Here is a 10,153-nt window from a genome sequence, read left to right on the forward strand (position 1 = left end):
TTAGGACCAGACTGTTTTGCTGTGGAGCCTCCCTAGGGCACTCTTAATGTCTCTGTTTTTCAGGCTATAAATGAAGCGTTTCAGCATGGGGGTGACTACAATCCACATGACTGAGGCCACCACATCATTCTTGGGGGAAGGCAACAATGCCGATCCAAAGTAAACTCCGATATCTGTTCCACGGAATAAGCAAACAAATGACAAGCGAGAGCTCTAGGTGGAGAAGGCTCTGTACTTCCCACCTACTGATGGAACTCTCAGAATGAATGAAACAATTTTATAGTAAGAGAATGAAATTCCTGAGTTAGGGAGAAAACCAGAGATGGCGCCAACAAAATACATGACTGTCTTAACAATGAAAGTGTCAAAGCAGGCAAGATGAAGGAGTTGAGAAGGGTCACAGAAGAAATTAGCAATTTTTACATTCTTGAAGCAGGTAAGTTGTAACACTATCAAATTGTGCAGCTGGGAGTCCAAAAGGCTGATGAAAAATGACACCAAAACTAAGAAGCAGCAGAGGCATGGGTCAGTGATGACTGAGTAGTGCAGAGGGTGGCAGATAGCCACAAACCAGTCATAGTCCTTCGCAGTCAGAAGCATACCATCCACACATCGAGAAAGGATCAAAAAAGACATCTGTTCAGGCAGCCACCACAGGAGATTTCTCTGCTGTGAGTTTGGATGTCCATGATCATCTTTGGGGCAGTGGTAGAGATAAAACAGATGTCAGCCATGGAAAGGTTGTAGAGAAAGAAGTACATTGTGTATGGAGGTAGGAGTCCAAACTGATGGTCAGGCTGATGAGCAGATTCCCCAATATGGCAACCAGGTCCATGACCAGGAAGAGCCCAAAGAGCAGAGGCTAAAGTTCCCTATCATCTGAGAGTCCCATGAGGAAGAATTCTGAAACACATGTAAGATTTCATGGTTCTATGTAACTTTGGACACCTTTTGCAAAGGAAAAGAGGGTTGGAAAAAGGAATTCAGTAAATGAGCACACAGCATTTTGTCAATATTTTGGATTCAAACAATTGACTTGTGAGGTCATACACCCCAGTACCTTGAGCAGTATTTCTCAGTATGACAAATTCTTTCTTCTTAAAATTGTTCTCTTATTTGTTTCTGTGTTATTTACCTCTTTTTATGCCCACTTACGTTAGAGAAACTTGAATGGAGTATCAGAAGAACAGGAAAAATCAAGATAACAAAACCATGATTATTGGAAAATATAGCGTCCTTTGTTAAGAAAAAAAAAATATAGTAAATACTAACCTTCCCTCTTTAAGGAAAAAAGTTCTAATTTAAAGAAATTAAGAAGTAGTTTAAAATATCTTATTTTATACAAATGCAATGCTAGATAGTTTATTTAAAATATCTTAAATAATCTATACAAAGCAGGACTGAGTAATCTAGATTCTAAATTCAGTTGAATGTTCATTATCAGAAAATAATATTATGTAATAGTTATCTTCACAGATTTTATCACTCTGGTTTTCTTTTTCCATTTTTGTAGAAATAAGTGCTCACATATGAGAGTTGTCCTTGAAAGTCATTTCTTATATAATTCCTATCCTTGGCTTTAGTGTACTTCAAATTTTGTTATCTGTGATTTCGTTAAATGCACATAATTATACAGCATCAATGACTACAAAGATGGCATTAGTGTGCAGAGAATTTGTTTATGATTAAACAATAATGAAATTTGAGAAATACTTGAAGTTTCCTATGTCATTCAGGGTTATTTTTATCAATCCTATACAATATTAGTAAAATATCTGGGGTTTGAGACTGTTCTTTGTGTTTTTTTGGACTGTTTTGTAATGGAATGATAAAACTACTTCATTGTTTTTCTTTTTCCAAGCTTTATTGAAGTATGATTGATGAACAAAAATTATATATATGCACATATATGGTAAAACATGAAGTATTTTTTATTGTATGACGTGATGATTTAATACATATATATATTGTGAAAAGATTACCACAATCAGGTTAATCAATACATCCATCATTTTATATAGTTACTGCCTCTGTGTGTGTGTGTGTGTGTGTGTGTGAGTGTGCGTGTGTAATTGTGTGCTGAGAACACCTGAGATGATCTACTCTCTTAACAGATTTCAAGTATACAATACGGTGTTATTAACTATAGTCCCCATGCTGTACCTTAGATCTCCAGAAATATTCATCCTATAACTGAAAGATAGTACTCTAACCAACATGTTTTCATTCCATCCACCCAGGCCCCTTACAACCACAATTCTACTCTCTGATTCTATGAGAGAGTTTTTCTGAGATTCCACATGTGAGATCATACTGTGTTTGTCTTTCTGAGCCTGACTTATTTCTGTAAACATGATATTCTCCAAGTTTATATATATATTGTCACAAATAGCAGTGTTTCCTTCTTTTTGTGACCAAATACTATTTCATTATGTGTGTATGTAGATAGATGGTAAATGATAGATAGATGACAGTTAGATAGATAGATAGGTATAGATAGATATATAGATAAATAGATATACAGATGATAGATAGATAGATAGATAGATAGATAGATAGATAGATAGATAGATAGACAGATAAACATTTCCTTTATCTATTTTTCTGTCAACAGATACTTTAGTTGTTTCCATATCTTTGCTATTGTGAATAATACTGCAATGAACATGGAAGAGCAGATACCTCTTTGAGATACAGATTTCATTTTCTTCATATACATATGCAGAAATGGAATTGCTAGACTTATGGTAGTTCCATTTTTTATTTTACATTTTGAATTAAATTGATTAGGATGACACTGGTTAATAAACGTATAGGTTTCAAGTGTACAATTCAATAATACATCATCTGTATATTGCATTTGTGTTCACCACCAAAGGTCAAATCTTCCATCACCATATAATTGACCCCCTTTTCCCTTATCTACCTCTCCCTTCCATCCTTCACCTCTGGTAACCAGTAAACTGGTGTCTGTGTCTATGAGTTTTTGTTTGTTTGTCTTTTTTATCTGTTGCTTTAGGTTTACATCCCACATATGAGTGAAAGCGTATAGTTCTCAATTTTTTCTGCCTGACTTATTTTGCTTAGCGTGATAATATCAAGATCTATCCATGTACTTTTCTCTCAGGATTCCTCTGGCTATCTGGGGCCTTTCATGTTTCCATACAAATCTGAAGATTTTTTTTTTTATAAAACACCTTTGATTTATCACGCTAAGCAAAATGAGTCAAACAGAAAAAGTTGAGGAATATATGATTTCACTTATATATGGGATATAAAACTGAACGCAACAAATGAACAAGACAAACAAACAGAGAATCATGCACAACAGTTTAGTGGTTAGCAGAGGGAAAGGGGAGAGGGGAGGTAAATAAGGGTAAAGGGGGTCAAATATATGGTAATAAAAGGAAATTTAACTTTGGGTGGTAAACACAAAATGCAATATATATATGATGTATTATTGAATTTTACACTTGAAACCTATATAATTTTTTAAAACAATGTCAATCCAATAAATTTAATTACAAAATAGAGTAAATATACCAAAAGATGTCATTGAGATTTTGATGTAGATTGCATGAAATCTGTTTATTGTTTTCGGTAATATGGCATAGTTAAAATAATTTTAACTATGTTGATTCTTCTAATCAATGAACATAGAATATCTTTCCATTTCTTTGTGGTTTTTTTGCTGTTTATTTTATTAAATTAATTGAGGTGAGACTGATTAATAACATTATATAGGTTTTGAGCATACTATGCTTTAGTACATCATCTGTATATTGTATTGTGTGTTCACCACCTAAAGTCAAAGCTCCTTCCATCACCATGTATTTGACCCTCTTTACCCTTATCTATCTATCCCTTCCCCCTTTCCTTCTGGTAACCACTAAGCTGCTGTCTGTGTCCATGAGTTTTTGTTTGTTTGTTTTATTCCTTTGTTGATTTCGGTTTTACATCCCACATATGAGTGAAATCGTACAGTTCTCAACTTTCTCTGTCTGACTTATTTCACTGAGCATGATACTATCAAGATCTATCCATGTTGTTGCAAATGGCAGTATTTCATCTTTTCTTATGGATGAGTAATATTCCACTGTATATATGTACCACATCTTCAATTCATTTTAATGTCTTATAGTTTCAGTATATAGGTCCTTAACATCTCTTGTTAAGTTCATTCCTAGGTATTGTATTCTTTTTGTTGCAGTTGCAAAAGGAATTGATCTTTTTATCATTTTTTTGTTCTGAAATTTTATTGTTAGTGTATAGCAATGCGATGGATTTTTGTACATTGATTTTGTATCCTGCAACTTTACTGTATTTGTTTATTGTTCCTAATAGTTCTTTGGTGGTGTCTTTAGGGTTTTCTATGTAAAAAATCATGATGTCTGCAAAAAGTGACAATGTGATTTCTTCATTTCCAATGCATATAACTTTTATTTCTCTTTTTGCCTGATTGCTCTGGCTAGGACTTCAATATCATCTTGAGTAACAGTGGTGAGAGTGACCATTCTTTTTTTGTTCCTGATCTTACAGGAAAAGCTTTTAGTTTTTCATGATTAAGTTTTTGACGATTAAGATTCACATTTTCCTGACGGTTCATTATGTTGAGCACCATTTCATATGTCTGTGGTTTCATTTTTTTTGGTCATAAAGCCTCCTATTTGCAGTTGAGGAGTTTAGCACCAAGGGAGGCCCCACAGTAAGTTTTAAGACCCAGACCTCTTACCTAGCTAACATATTTTCATATCAACCCTTTCTGATACATGGATTGCAATTCTCTTACTTCAGCCGCTGAAGGTAATCCAGATTCATTATCTTGGTAGTTCACACTACGATTTGAGGAAAAATGCAAATGGAACAATGTAAATGCTACTGGGCAGTTTCCTCATCTTTAAAATTAAGATAATAATTGAACCTGAAATTGGGGATAAGGAGCCAAATGTCATTGAATGTGGGCTTCCACAGAAGGAGGCATGATTATGGTTAGCTGGCTCTCGGCAGCTGAGGCAGATATATGGGGTCTAATGCTGAGAACTAAATGGTACACCACATATCTGGAGCAATATGCTCCTCATTCCTAACAGGAGACCTTTCTCATTGTGGTAAAAAATAATAATAATAATAATATAAAATTTGTCATCTAGTCTACGGTGATGCCACCCTGAACAAGACCGATCCCATCTGATTCTGAAGCTAAACAGTGTCAAGCCTGCTTAGTAATTTGATGGGAGACCATGTAGGAAGACCAGGTGCTGTAGGCATTAAAAAAAATGAAAATAAAAAATACGAAATTGTAAGCTGACAAGGTCTTGCAATCTGTGAGGTCAACCAAGGGTTGCCTCGCCTAAAATAAAAATTGTCATCTTAACCATTTTTAAGGGTACAGTTCAGTTTTATTAAGTACATTCCCAACGTTAAGCAACCATTATCATCATTCATCTCCAGAACTCCTTTTATCTTGCAAAAATGTAACATTATTTACCCATTAAACACTAACTCTGTATTTCCTCTTTTCCCTGCTTATAGAAACCACTATTCTACTTTATATCTCTATAAATTTGACTACTTTAGGTGCCTCATATAAGTGGAATGATACAGTATTTATCCTTTTAAGTCTGGCTATTTAATTGACTGGGGAGATGTTGAAATGGGAAGGAGAATCTTTTAAAACATTGAGGATCCCCTTTGGTTGGGAATGGTACATCCCAGTTTTCCTTGGAAAGTTACAATTGACAACTATTTCTTCAAACTCAGTATTAATACTGTTCCATTTCAATTTCAAAACACCCCGGCTTAGACAGGGAATTCAACAGTCATCCTATTTAATCAAGAATCTCACCAACATAATGAAGGAGCAAAATTATGAATTTATTGGTTCTTAAAGTAGGATTTAGAGCCTCCTTGAGAACAGAGAAAAATCATGAGAAAACTAGAAAAAAATAAAGGAAAGAGAGCTATAATTACTTTATATTCTTTGACCCAATGTCTCTAAAGTGGGTATACATAGAAACTAGTGAATAGCCCTATAATGATCAAAGCAAGACTGCTTTTTACCAAGTCCTGAATAATGCATTAGGTAAGTGAGAAGGGTGTACTGATGTACTACACATAATCCTGGAGTGGCTATGACCTAAGTGGAGAGTCCAAAATTATCTCTCAACTCCAATACAGCTATACAACAAGAGAAACCTGAGTAAACAGAAAGTAGAAAGCCATATAGGTATATATGCACCATGTGACTGCAAAGTCAGAAATTCCTTGTAGCACATGTTTGATTTTGCTGCTTTTCCAGTTCTATGAACTAAAAAAGATGGCACAGGTATTGAGATTAGGCTATTTCTTTTGATAATCCTCCAGAGTGCACTCTAGCAGTCTCTGACTGTAAATGAAAGACGCAGCATGGGGTAACTATGGTGTACATCACCAAGACCACTGCATCCTTCTTCAGGAAAGATGAGGCAGCTGAATTCAGATATAACCCAAGGCCTGTTCCATAAAGTAAGCAAACAACTGACAGGCAAGAACCACGGGTGAAAAAGGTTTTATATTTTTCACCTGGTGATGAGACTCTCAGAATGGAGGAAATGATTTTATAGTAAGAGAAAAAGATCCCTGAGAGTGGCACACCACCAAAGATGACACAAATAAAATAGGATAACATGTTATTGGTGGAATTATCATTACAGGCAAGCTTGAGGAGTTGAGGAGGGTTACAAAAGAAATGAGGGCTTTCCACATCTGCACAGAAGGTAAGCTGTGACATCATCAAATTCTACAGGTCTGAGTTCAAAAACTGATGAAAAATGACAGCAAAACCAACAAGACACAGAGGCGGGGGTTCATTATTACCAGATAGTGTAGGTTTTGACATGTGGTCATCAAGTAGTCATAGGTCATCAGGGCCAGGAGTACGCTGTCCAAACATGCAAAAGAGAAGAAAGGTAACCTGAGTTAGGCAACCTGCACAGATGATGGATTTGCTGTTTGTCTGCAGATTCACCAGGATCTTGGGGACTATATTTGTGCTGAAACTGATGTCAGCCAAGGACTAATTGGATGGAAGAAGTACATAGGGGTGTGGAGGTGGGGGTCAAAGATGACATTCAGAATGATGAGTAGGTTTCTGAGCAGCCACCAGGTACATGGATAAGAAAAGCCTGAACAGAAGAGGCTGCCCTTCTGGACCATCTGAGAGTCTCAAGAGGAAGAATTTTGAGTTACCTGTCAGATTGCATGGTTCCATGCAGATGGGACACATTTTGAGAAAAAAAAAAAAAGAGTGTTGTATGAATAAAACAAATATAGAGGCATCCAGCTAAGTATCCATATTTTGGATTTAACAGATGAAGTATTTACACTTGAGGACCATACACCCCCACTACCTTCGACAACATTTCTCAACTGTGAATTCTTTTTACATCTCTTTCCTTATTGATCTCTGGGCTATTCACCTGTTTTTATATATGTCCACTTTTGACACACTGGGTCAAAGACTATTAAAGAAAGATCATTCTGAGAAGACAAATCCGTGAACACATTATACTTATACTTTTGAAGGAAAATATGGAAGAAGAAATGTTTTTCTCTCTTTAAGAAAAAAAAAATCATCGTAATTAAAAGATGCTAAGAAGCAATCAAGAGGACATTATCTTATCCAAATGCAGTATAGGAAATTCTCTTAATTTGGAATGTAGTCTAGAAAAGCTAAAACCACATAAACTGGATTCTAAATTAAAATGAAATGTTCATAATCAGAAGCATTTTTGTATGGCAATTATTCGTAAGAGTTTTTCCTCGTTATTTGGTTTAATAAAAGCCATCTTCTATGGAGGTAACTGCTCACTCAAATGTGTGGGTTGTCTGGTCAAAGTCCCTTTAAATACAACTAAAATATACAAATATTTGGCCTTCGTGGACTTCATATTTTGAAAAATATGTTCTTGTTAAATGCATGAAATCATACAGCATCACTGATCCTAAAGATAGTATTCATTTATGATGCACCAATGATTAAATAATCATTAACTTTCATGAGTACTCTGGACTTATTTTTCATTTTGAAAGGTTATTTTCTGTAAGTAATACACCATCCCAGAGAAATATCTCAGGTTGAATTTGCTCTTTACTGCTTTTATTTGTAGCGGCTTGGTAAAACTCTTTAAATATGTCTCAAATAATAAACATTTGTGAAGGTTTGATTTCTCATCAAACTTAATCTCCTAACAGTTGATAAATTCAGGTGCAAAGTCAGGTCTCAAACTTTCAGTTGGCCTTCTTTATGCCAGCTAAGGAACTTTTCAAGTCAATTCTTCCTTATACGTGGATTACATTTCTCCTAAATTCAGCTCCCTGAAGGCCACTCAGGTCTTCATTTGTCTTGACAGATCAAAACGTGATGTGATTTCAGAAAAAACAAAAAGCAAAACAACAAAGACTAATAGCACAAACACTCAGGTAGTTTGTTTCTGTAAAATTGGTATATTATTTGATCTGACAATATAAGATTGCTGTAAGAAATAAAATTCAATTATAAATATAAAAGATTTAAACAGTGGTTATCAATGCTAGTTGAACATTAAATTACCTGCCCATCTTTTCAAATTTATGAATGGATGGGCCATAGCCCAGAACCAATTAAATTAGAATCTCTACACATAAGTCCTTTGGGCATACTAACTTATAGCCAGGGAAGAGAATTATAGCCAGGCAATTAATAAATGTTGTATTAATTTTATCAATTATTATCAGTACCATTGTTACCCACTACACACATTAGAATATAAATATTTAATAATACTTGCTTTAGAACTTGTATTTATTATTGATGAAACTTGAGGGTTTTATTTTGTTTTGTTTTTTTTGTTTTTTTGTTATCCCTATGGTCTTCTTTCCCTGCACTTTAGTTGTCCAAAGGCAAATGCTGTCATGAATTTGGGGGATGTGTTTTCCTTTCACTGTTTTTTAAATATTCGTATTAATTCATATATTTACAAACCATTCTCTTGAAAATTTACCTCAATGCCCTCGTGCTACACATACGGATTTCTCTTTACTACAGCATTGTGTTTTAAGTCTCTCTGTGAATGTCATACACCTATTCAACGCTTTAAATGATGTATAATATTACCTGAGGGATAAACTTCATTTTATTTTTCAATTTTTTGATGACAAGACTAAGAAAATTATCATGGTCGTCTTAATGTCGTAGAAATGAGAATTTCCTGGAGATATAAACACATAATTGTGTGAGTTATAAAAATTTGATACATGTGCAACTTTACAATGCGTTACGTATACTTGTCCTCCCAATAGAAAAGTCAGACAAAATCACCTACATAGTCTGACTGCCAAGGTATAAAATCAGAAATAGACTCTTCATGATAGAGCCACATGAAAATTCCCATTTTGTATAAGGAATGATATTTACACATCTCAGGTTTACAAAATGCGCTGGAAAATTCATTACTATTCATAGAAAACCCTATGATTCACAATACTCATGCAAACCACTTAGTACATTCTGCTAAATCACAGATGAACTGGGCAAATCCCAAGGAAAGGAATGGGTGATTCTGCCTCCATTTGCTCATCTGAGATTAAAGCACATTTGGAAAGAAATAATGATTGTGCTATGGTGGAGGGGACAGAGCCCTGGGATGGGAATCAGGCGACGTCTGTCTGAGTACACAGCTCTCACCCACGGGATGTGGAGAACGTGTAAATTTCTCCACTTCTCTGTGCTGATATCTCTTATATAGACATAAGGAAAATAACACCCATCTCTGGGACACGTGTGGCACCTACAGAGATTTGTCCTTAATAAATGTTCAGTCATGGTTTTTAAATCATATTGGAAAAGTGGCCTTGTTCATTAAATACAATCTCAACACAGTTTTAATGACATTATATTCTATTATAAGGCAGAGAGATAGAAGCCTATTATGTCCTCTTTCTTCATGGTAATTCATCCATAGAATGAGTGGAAATTCTAAAATGTGTCTCAGTCCAAACAATAAGATTTACCTCCCTTTCTCTTTTCCTGCATTTTTCATTTTTTTTCATTTTTATGGAAATCTCCACTATTTTTTGGTCCTTGGATTGAATTTACTTATTTTTAAATTTTTTATTAAATATACTGGGGGTGAAA

General features: G+C 34.9%; 2 pseudogenes; both read right to left on the reverse strand.

The window, feature by feature from the left end:
* LOC102893051 lies at nucleotides 1-2,354 on the reverse strand (annotated as a pseudogene).
* A 3,980-nt stretch (nucleotides 2,355-6,334) lies between these two features.
* On the reverse strand, nucleotides 6,335-7,276 carry LOC102893295 (annotated as a pseudogene).
* Between the last annotated feature and the right edge of the window lie 2,877 nt (nucleotides 7,277-10,153).

This window comes from Pteropus alecto, unplaced genomic scaffold, assembly GCF_000325575.1.
Source record: "Pteropus alecto unplaced genomic scaffold, ASM32557v1 scaffold981, whole genome shotgun sequence".
NCBI classification, from domain to species: domain Eukaryota; kingdom Metazoa; phylum Chordata; class Mammalia; order Chiroptera; family Pteropodidae; genus Pteropus; species Pteropus alecto.